Here is a 9,736-nt window from a genome sequence, read left to right as displayed (position 1 = left end):
AACTCATAACCCATAATAATTATTATTTTCTTAAGGAAAGTGGAGGAGAGGATTGTGATTTTTTTCCCCACTTTTCACTGGGCATATAAAAGGTACTTACTCATCTGCAGAGAATAAATTTCCAGTATTTTGGATTATTTCTCATTTCCTTTAGTTTATCAAATAGACCGTTAAAGAATGTCCTATAAACATTTTAAAATTCCAATTATCACCAGGAAAGAAATACGTGATATGAGTGGAATGGCAAAAAGAAAATAAATCCACCTCTTTGACTCTTACAAAGAATGCCTATCTTTTTAAATCAAGAGGAATAATATTGTAAACTATCCCTTAGGTTTTTGTATAGTTTGGTTTTTCATTTAGGATATTTTTTTTTCCATCTTGCTTTGAGCTTCCTGACCTGTGGTCTATATGTAAGGAAAAAGGCATTTATGCTACTTATGTATGTCTCATAACTCCTACAAATTGAAACCTTTCCCCCTCCGTAACCTTGTCCCTCTGTCTGAATCTTTCCCAAAACAGATAAGTCCTAGGCCTTTATGGTGTTAAATAACGCTGTAAGGAATTTCAGGGGGTTATCTCCAGCAATCTGTCTTTTGGGGGTTGTGGTGCAAAGGCCAAAGCCCATTACCTCTTGGAGGACTAAGGAGGAAGATACTAATTATGATAAAGGAACTATAAAACTTTTAACCTCAACAGCATTTTTAACCTCGAGAACCGGAGACATGAAAACAGCACTAATTTTTTCTTAAAATCCCTAAAATTTATACATGGTTTAAGAGTTCAAAACAAGTAACTTTGATAGCACGTTATGAGATAAATAGAAAAGGTTAAGAACGCATGAGGAGGAGCGGTTCTCTTCTGTTGAGAATCTCAAATGAGGTATTGCCTGCTCATTGACTCATTACATTTCATGTATTTGCCAAGTGAAAAGAGCGGGATTTCATTTCATTGCTGAACAGAATTGTTCTAACTCATCCTGAGGGAAAGGGTATATAGCTCCTGATTTGCTTCTTTACTTTAAAGCAGCATGACTGTTAGATATTTTGGGGAATACATTGAACAGAATTTGCACAGGATATGACTCTGTTAATAGATATTGACAAATTTCCTGGTGGATTCTGTAGCAATACACCCAATTCATATTGTTTTTTAAATTTAAAATTAGCCTGAAGGGACATGAAATATTTGCAATAGCTGTATCTATGTAAGGTGCTTGTGTGTGGTATTAATAGTTTGGTAAAGATTTGGGAAAAGGCTTTGAGAATGAGTCCATGCCAGCTTTAGTGCTTGGTATAATTCAAGGAGAGTTTTCCATTTGTAGAAAACGTGAAAAGTAATCTCTGTACCAAATGTATTAATAAGGTGAGCATTTTCCTTTTTGCCTATTGTTAATTTGAGATGATACCACAATACTATTAGAATTAATTTTTTTTGGTAAAATTTAGTAATATTGTACAAATGCTGTTTCCCTTAGGTTTTAATTTAAATATTAATCACCATGTCACTTCAAAGACTAGCCTTTTATTGTTATATTAAATGACATACATACATTGATAATTATAATTATATATCTGTATTTTATTAAAAAGTGCTTAAGAAATTATATTAAAGTGTGTTGTTAAACCCTTTTATGATTTTGTAGGGTAATCATTTTAAGTGTCCATAAATACTGTTCTAAGAATAAGCACATACACAAGTACCCCAAAAATAAATTATGTAGCTCTCAATTACAAGGCGGGGAGCAATGGGCCTGCTGTTCATTTTTCGTGTGTTAAATATAATTTCTTGGAGTGTTGACCATGTCATTGAAGGTGAAGGCCCTGACAAATGTTGAACACATGAAGATTTGAACATGAGAGGAGAAGGGTGGAGTGGTATGTTTTGTTTCAAGTCCATGGGAGAAAGACAAGGATACAAGAACAAGCTGTTTGTACCACTGACCAGTGATGACAGATTACTTCTATGCCCCTTGACTAGGAAACATTCCAAGGGCCATCGTGATGGGCTGAGGCTGCTGCTATCAAGACCAGTCACATTTCGAAAATTAACACTTGCTTCCATACAAGCTCCCTCCTGGAGGTCAACAGCTTTTCACAAGTGGGGCACACAGTTTCTGACCCCTGATTTCTGGAATGTAGGGGGTCAGGAGACCTTGGTGGCCCCCACTGGAGACCAGGGCACAGTGTATAGGAAAGGATCACACTCACTCTTTACAAATTAGAAAGATGTTGAGCAAAAGGAACCTCCCCTTTAAAATGCAAATAGCTTTCCATCACCTTCCCCAGATTAAACCTATCAGTAACTCACACAGTGTGAAATAGATAAACAGTGCTTTGGAGGTAGCTGGTTCGATTAGGGGGAAAAAAAGTAATTTTTGTAGCAGGGAGATTCTGGGAAGATTTGGATGGTAAAGAGAAGGTGTAAGAAGAGAGATCCCTAACTAAATACTACAGATTCCCATCAAGTCCTGGCACAGAGCCATTAAAAATACTCACTTCGTGAGATTCTTTCCAGAGCCCCAGTAGAGTGGGTGGGTGTTACATTGATGCTCTCTCTAATTGGAGAGGTTGGTAAAGAATTCTTTATTTCAAAGTGTAACACGGTGTTAAGTTTCTTCATGGGGAATTTATTGGCTCATCTACTTGAAGGTTTTCCTAAGCTTTCCGTTGGAAATTGAATAATTTTATTATTATCATGTTGTGTTTTAATCTCACTGATTGTCCTTTTGACAAATAAGTGCTCAAATAAATTGAGAGTGAGGTTAAATATGTGAGCATTAGGTAGATACACATGACTACAGCATTCTAGGAGCTCAAAGCTTAAAACTTAACATTATCAGTTAAGGAAAGAACAAATAATAAATATTCAAGTATCGTAACATCCAGCAGATGTATAAACCTAATATCCCTCTACATGTTGATTTCAAATACTGTTTTCTTTTTATGGAATTTTCGTATGGTGAGAACATTATTCCCTTGGGAATTAGGGAACTTGTTTTCAAACCTGGATTTCTCAATCGTGATTTTGGGCAAATACTTAACCAATTTAGGTCTCAGTTTTCTTATATGTGAAAAAAGTGGCTGAATGAGAATATTAACCATTTCTTTTAGTTTCAAGTGTGTATGATCCTAATGTATAAACATTTAGCTTAACATTAGTAAACTAGTTTTATAAAATTATATATTTTGGAATATATATCTATTTTTGGATATATATCTACATCTTTACAAACATCACTACTAGGATTATTTTCAATTTATTGGATAACAATTTATCTTTGAAATGGAACTGTACTTTATTTAGTTACAATATATGTAATGGACATTTTTAGTATTATAATATTTGAAGGAAGTTATACAAAGGTACTTCAAAAAGTTTGTGAAAAAATAGAATTAAAAGATAATTTGAATCTTGCCATGAACTTTTTGAAGTACCCTTGTACTTAGTAATGTATTTGGTATTTTGTAGCATATAGAAAATGATATTAATAAAATTTCTTTTTCAAGATGCTCTTAACTGCATGGCATAAAATTATTTCATTTTAAAATGAGTATAGCAATCTAGTAAAATATCTAGATATAATTCCAAGTTCATTCAAAGTACATTTAAATCCTTGAACTTGTCTTCTTGAGGGTTTTTGTGCATGCTGAGTATTCAGATACAATAATATGAAGCAGTTTATTACTCTGCAATTCACTGAGTTTATACATGGCTGGATAAATATACACATCCTATGTTCATGTTTTAAATCATATTAATCAGGTCCCTAAGATAACTTAATAATAAGGCCAAGACACTTTTTCAAATAACAGCTTTATTGAGATATAATTCACATACCATACAATTCACTTATTGAACGTGAGCAATTAAATGGCTTTTTAGTATATTCACAGAGCTGTGCAATCACCACCATAATCAATTTTAGAACATTTTTATCACCCTGCAAAAACCTCTGTGCTGATTCACAGTTACCTCCCTTTCCCCACCTCTCCTTCCTTACCCCCAAGAGCTAGGCAACCACTAATCTCCTTTCTATCTCTATAGGTTTGCCCATTCTGGAGGTCTCATGTAGATGGAGTCGTACAATATGTGGTCTTTGTGACTGGCTTCTTTCACTTAGCATAATATTTTTATGGTTAATTCATGTTGTGGTATGTAGCGATATTTAATTTCTTTTCAATGCTGAATAATAGTTCATTGTACAAATATGCCACAGTTTGTTTATTTCTTCATCAGTTGGTGAACAGTTGGGTTGTTTCCACTTTTCAGCTCTTATGAATAATGCTGCTATAAACATTTGTGTACAAGTTATTGTGTGCACATATGCTTTCATTTCTTTGGGGTATATACATGGGAGTGAAATTGCAGGGTGCTGAGGTAACATTTTGAGGAATTGTCATACTATTTTCCAAAGTATTTGCACCATTTTACATGCTTACCAGCAAGGTGTTCTGATGATGTTGAACATCTTTTCCTGTGCTTTTTTTTTTGCCATTTATATGTTTTCCGTGGGGAAATATTTATTCAGATCCTTTGTCCATTTTTTAATTGGGTTATCTTTTTACTATTGAGGTGTAGGAATTATTTATATATTTTAGATGTTGGATATATGATTTGTATATATATTTTTTTCCTTTCTGTGGGCTTTTAACTTTCTTGCTGGTGTCTTTTGCAGCACAAAAGGTTTTAATTTTAAGGAGGTCCAATTTATCTATTTTTTTTTTCTTTCATTGCTTGTGCTTTTGGCATGAGGGTCAAGACTATTTGATGAAATCTTTTGATCTGACTTTTCACATTCTTAGTAGTAGCAATAGTCGTAGTGGTGGTGGTAGTACTCTTAACAGAAGTGCATCTTTAAAGTGCTTTCCAGATATATAAAGTTAATAGTACTTGATAAACTTAATATGTCCTGACAACATACCTGAAGTGTTCTTGGGAAAATAAATTATTTCTTCAGTGTCTTAAAGGGAAGAGAAAAGGATCCCAAAGTGTCATGAACTTTTCATTACCACAGAAAATGATTGGTACTTTCAATATTTATTCAATCAATAAATATCTATTGAGCATCAACTGTTTGCTTGGCATTACTTTAGACATTTGGGGTACAGCAGTGAACAGCACCGTTGTTGCCTCCAAATGCCTTGTAAAAGTTGAATGCTGGTTTTCTGGAGAAAAAAAACTTTATATTGCAATATATCACAGTTGGCAGGGGAAAAAGTGTTGCCTCTTGGGTTTTCTGTGAGTGGGTGCCCTCGCTCTTATTACGATGTTACATATCCCAGATGGTCATGGCAAACTGCTTGCTCCTGTGCCAAGGTACAACAGGGATGCATTATCGCCTTAACTCTGAGTTTGTTTTGTGGTTTTCTTTGGAAACCCTAACATCATTTAAAATTCATTTTTGTTCAATTTGGCTCTGTTTACAGGAATGTAATAAGATATTTTTCTATTAATAGCAAGAAAGAAAAACCTTATTTGTTTAGGGTTTGGAAACTTCTGTTCGTTTTTTAAAAGGTATTTGGTGAAATGGATTGCAGAGGTTTCCAGATTTTTTCTTAATTTGCCTAAATGAATTTCAAGGGAAAATTAGCTCAACCATATGTTTTTCAAACAAAATAGAAGCCCTCACTCAGCAACAATAAAGGGAATCTTAAAAGGCACTTCTGTCAAGGAATGTTACAGAGCCCCAGTAGTCCCTTGCCTTGGGGAAGTTTGGCTCAGAATGAATGAACATCATGGGGGACCCCTTGTAGATTCTGCTCATTTTGCTTTTCTAACTTTGATGACCTCGGTGTATGGGGAAGAGAAAAACTAGAAAATGTATATGTTTAAATGTTTGCTGTCTACTCAGTTTTACCTTGAGGATACTGAGAAGGTGCAGAGACAAAAACAAAAAAATGTAGAACTGGAATGTCCTTAGAGATCAAATTGGAGAGAGAAGTGTGTGGAGACACCTGTGACCTGCAGAGATAGCCATTTTGATCCATTTGTAAGTGTCACAGCAGATACTCAGCAAATTCAGTGCCGGTTCCCTTGACAGTTCCCATTAAGCATTTTCAAGCTATCTTGTCTTTTGTCACACTTCTCCCTTGGTCCTGAATGTCCTTCCCCACCTACCTTCTCATTTTCAAGTACTTACTCAAATCTTTCCTCAGTGAAACCTTCCTCAACTTCTATTCCTCCCATCTACCTTTCCCCAGGAAACAAACTCTCCTTCTAAAATGTTGTCACAGTTCTCTGCGCACACTTTTTCTTAAAGAGTAGAGCTCAATGTATGCTTTTCATATAGGTCAACCAGACCAGCTATAATGGGAGTCCACGAGAAAGGGTGTTATCTATCTATTTTGGCTACAGCACTTAGCAAAGTTAAAAAGTGGTTAATAGGGCCGACCCCGTGGCTCACTCGGGTGAGTGCGGCGCTGGGAGCGCAGCGGTGCTGGGAGCGCCAAGGCTGCGGGTTTGGATCCTATATAGGGATGGCCGGTGCGCTCACTGGCTGAGCGCAGTGCGGCCAACACCAAGCCAAGGGTTGCGATCCCCTTACCGGTCACACACAAAAAAAGTGGTTAATGAAGGAGTGAATATGTAAATAAATGTGTGAATAAATGAAAAAATGAATGAATCTTGTAGATCTAGAATGAAACCTCAAATTTGGGGGATCTAGAGGTTTGGCTTGGTGAGCTGCCCATTTGCCGCATCAGAAGAGACACAGATGCCTATAGTTTCTTCACAAAAAGACAGAAAAGGAAAGTTGTCTTTCTTTCCTTTTTCTCCCCCCCCATCCCCCACTGCCCAGCGCACACCTTGAGCAGAGTCTTATGAACAGAGGGTTGTGGCTGGTATCTAAATAAGATGCTCCTCCCCAAACTGTAGATGTTTTATTATAAATATCTTCCATAGCTATCAGTATGTTATGTGAATCCCAAAGAGAACTACTCGAGAGAAGAAGATATTACAAACAACTTGGAGATCATTCATTCTAGGGAGCTTCACTCTAGTGGGCTAAGCTGTAGTTTCAGGAATTGAATGTTTCTGTTGCAGGCACCCCTTAGAGTCTAGTCTAGATATAACATGAGGAAAGTGAGGCTTTTTATATCCAAGGACATTCAGCCAGCCACAGATGTGTTGTTGATTGCAGTGAGATAGGATAACAGAGAAATCCACTTTTCAGAGATAGGCATATTGTATCCTGGTAGTTACGAGTGCAGGAGCTCTGAAGGGATTGCTGTATTAGGTTACTAACATGGTTACTTCTAGGTTATTAGTTGTACTTCTGTGCAAGTGAGTTGATATTGCAGTAAATATCATTTCACCTAGAAAAAAAGTGCTTGTTTTCTAATATAGAATAATACAATTATAAAGAGATCTTTCCAACCCCCATGGATTAGGGGTGCTCTGTTAGGCAAAAAAATTTCTTTGTAGGGATCTGAGACACTCTGGAAAAAATCTTTGCTCTGAGCAAAATGATATGGATGGCTGTTGATCCAGCAGCAGGCACCATGTTCGTGTATGCAGCTCAGACAAGTGAGGCTCTACATATGGGAGCACACATGCTCCTTCTTGCTGTCTGTCTCTTTCCTCCTTTTCTGAAATGTATGGGAGTACTTTGGCTTGGTTCTTCCTCAAATTCTGTGGTAAGAGCCACCTAAGAGGCTGGGGGTGAAGTGGGCATAGACTGGGGCGCGGATGTATAGAGAAAGCATGGAGGCCTTCCTGCGTTCCCCAGCCCAGCTTTTACTGTAGCTCTGCTTTGGGGGTACCAGGTATCTGCCCAGATGAATACAACTGTATTTTATTTCTACAATTTTTCCTGTTTTTCATGTGTGTGGTGCATCTGTCAGAACCTCAGGGGGAGGGGTATGAGTGACACCCTGAGCTCCTAACCCACGCATTTGCTTATTTACACAAAGTTTAATCATTCATTTATCCCTGCATTTGGCATTTGTTGAGCACTTGCCATGTGCCAGATTCTGTTGCTGGAGATGTGGTGATGAGCAAGAAAAAGTTGTTCTTCTGGGGGAATTCAGAACCTCACTGGTGGGTCACATGTGCCTATACATGATGGTGACACCACATGGTAAGTGTTAAAAGAGAGGAAGATACCAAGAGCAGTGGGAACATTGGAGGAGGTGACTGAGGCTTTAGGGAGGAGACGGAAGGGATCAGGGAGAGCTGTGAAGATGAGAGACAACTTGATAAAGGCCAGGGAAGGGTGGTGGAAGTGGGGCCTGAGTATTCCAGAACAGCACTGTCCAATAGGGTTTGTTTTGGGAAGAGCAGCCATTAATTCTGCACAGGGGAGACTGTTCACGGGAAACTGACTGCCTTCCTAGCTGATAGACAGTGGTACCCTGCACCTTTCTCCTCACCCACTCTTTCCATGCAGTGCCCGTTGTTGAAGCCCTAGAGAAAAGCTTGTCTTGCCAAGCTAGATCAAAGCCCAGCTAATCATTTACTGGTGAATGTGATTCTTTCTCTTGCCTTATGCCCATTAAATGCATTAAGAAGAAAATTCCTCCCAGAGGAAGATGGAGTAAAATTGATGCAGAATTTTCCTATTAATTTTCATTTTAATGCAGAATATGAGGTATAAAAAACAACTAGAGTTTGAACAGCATTTTATTCATTTATATGCACATTCACAGACATTATTTCATTTGATCTTTTCAACAATCCTGGGAGATGTTTCTGTCCCCACTTTATAAATGAGGAAACTGAGGCTCAGAGAAGTTATAGACTTGCCTACATCACTTGGCCATCAAGTAACAAGCCAGGATTCAGCCTAAGTCTTCTGATGCCTAAATGGTGTCCAGCAACATGGAAGGAACAAGATTAGGGCTGTAATAATGATTAAGGAAATAATTCTGACTAGGGAAGGAGGGAGAGAGGAGAGAAGGGAAGGGAAGAGAAAATGGAAAGAAGGTGGTCCTTGCTGATTTCTTCTGTCTTGGTGAAAATCCAAGACACTTTGGAGAAAATCTTCCTTGCTCTAAGAAAAACCATGTGGATGACTGTTGGCACAGAGGCTGTTGCCATCTGAGGGGTGAAGTTCCTATGAGGGAAAGCAATTGGTTGGCAAGAATAAGCACCAAAATATGTCCTTCGACACAGCTTCCCTTTCTCTTGCTACCTGCTTCCAGTGAACTGCACTCTATTCTACCATGAATGAGAGATGCAGAGCTGGGTAAAACCAGTAAAAAATGTCTTGATGATGTTAAGAGTTTACCGTTAGGGGTTGCAAAGGGGAAAATTAAGCCATCAGTTTTCCCTTTTATGGTGCTGATTCCCCTGAGATATGGAAAATGCAATGAAAAGCTGTTTCTAAAACTGAGGTGTTCAGAGAAAATTCTTTATTCCAGGTTTCTTTAAAGAGGGAGCAAATATGATGAGATAGTGAAGATTAAGAGGAGAATCATATCAACTTATTTCTTGAGATAAAACTTACCTCATGCCAATGTTTACTGATTTTATATCTGAATTGGCTGAAGGAAAATCCTACCAGCTTGAATTTAAATCTTATGTTTGTTTACATCATTGACGAATATTTTTATAACATGAATTGTGGTACCAAAGTTCCTTTACATATTTTAATTCCCAAAATCTAAACAAGGAAGGTATTATTTAGTACAGTGTTATAAATAAGTAAATGAAGCAAAATAAGGGATGCTACTGTCATTTCTATTAAATCTTAAGTGAGGTAAAAGGGGAGATCATTTTATTTTATTTATAGGTA

The sequence above is a fragment of the Cynocephalus volans genome, chromosome 5, assembly GCF_027409185.1.
Source record: "Cynocephalus volans isolate mCynVol1 chromosome 5, mCynVol1.pri, whole genome shotgun sequence".
In the NCBI taxonomy this organism is placed as follows: Eukaryota; Metazoa; Chordata; class Mammalia; order Dermoptera; family Cynocephalidae; genus Cynocephalus; species Cynocephalus volans.
The sequence above is the reverse complement of the archived record's forward strand: the minus strand, read 5'-3'. Positions refer to the sequence as shown.